The 1,221-nt window shown below is 37.8% G+C and overlaps 1 pseudogene; it reads left to right on the plus strand.

The window, feature by feature from the left end:
* The first annotated feature begins 211 nt into the window (after positions 1–211).
* Positions 212–927, plus strand: LOC117329993 (annotated as a pseudogene).
* Positions 928–1,221: the final 294 nt, after the last annotated feature.

Consider the following 1,221-nt stretch of genomic DNA (forward strand, 5'->3'; position numbering starts at 1 on the left):
CCCGGGAGTTCGAAATGAATTTGTTCTAGCGTTTGGCGATGACCACTTAAGGTTACTGTTTTACAGCACCTAAAAATGGCCTTAAAGCCACATACTCACGAAGAAACATCAATGTTTACATTTTGTGCTTTTTTACAGTTTTCGGACTTGATACATACCTAACAGATTATTGTGAATCAGAAACTGAAAGAAAATGTGTATTTATGAAAGTATGCGGGGAATTCAGCCAGATGCATTCCGGCAAATGTATTCGATTGCAGTAGATAACACAATTGATCATGTAACAAATCTGATTGCCCAAAAATCCGGTGAACGTACTAATACAATCATCATGGTGGAAGGGTTCTCAGAATCTCCTCTACTGTAGTCCCGGGTGACGGAAAGCTTCCCCAAGATGATGCGAGTTATTATACCACCAGAGGCTGGACTTGCTGTGCTGCTGAAGGGGGCAGTTATTTTTGGACATACACCAAAAGCAATCAAAGCAAGAAAAGCCAAATAAACATATGGAATCGGTAGTAATACAAAGAAAATTTGATCCATTGCTTCATTCTGAGAGCAAAATTTTTTTACAACGAGGACAATAGGACCTTCTACTGTAAGGACACCTTCTCTAAGCATGTCACTAAGGGAGATATTTTGGAAATCGGCGAGGCCCAGAGTAATCAGCCCTACAGTCCAATGAGTGCCAGCCAAACATCTATCGGATTTCCATTCTTTGTATCAGATGATGCTGGCCCAGAATATGCCGACGAACCGAACTGTCGGCAAATTGGGAAAATGTTTGGAAACATTCCGAAAGGAACCAACGTAACCAACAGAACGGTACGTGTCAGACTCATCTTTGGAGGAACGGGAAAAAAAATTGAAGCTACTGAAGAGCGCACCAAAAAAATGACCAAAGCGACATTGAACTATTTGGATTGATTCGCCAAAACGGGCAATTCTCTTGTAATTATCAAAGCAACATAAATAAGCGAAAGCGGTATTGAATTATCTAGTTAAAATGTAAAAGAAAGTTTATCTAGATCTGGTATTTTTCTTGTATTTATTGTAGAATACACAACCATATGGTGTAATTAAATTAAGTAATGTGTTAGTTGTTTTAATGCACGAAAATAAACGATGATTTTAAATGATACAAAAACAAATATTTCAATTTCTACTCTAGTCAGACTCAATGAAACTACCAGATTTACCGTATGAAAAAATATATAGTGC

This window comes from Pecten maximus, chromosome 6 (assembly GCF_902652985.1).
Source record: "Pecten maximus chromosome 6, xPecMax1.1, whole genome shotgun sequence".
NCBI lineage: Eukaryota > Metazoa > Mollusca > Bivalvia > Pectinida > Pectinidae > Pecten > Pecten maximus.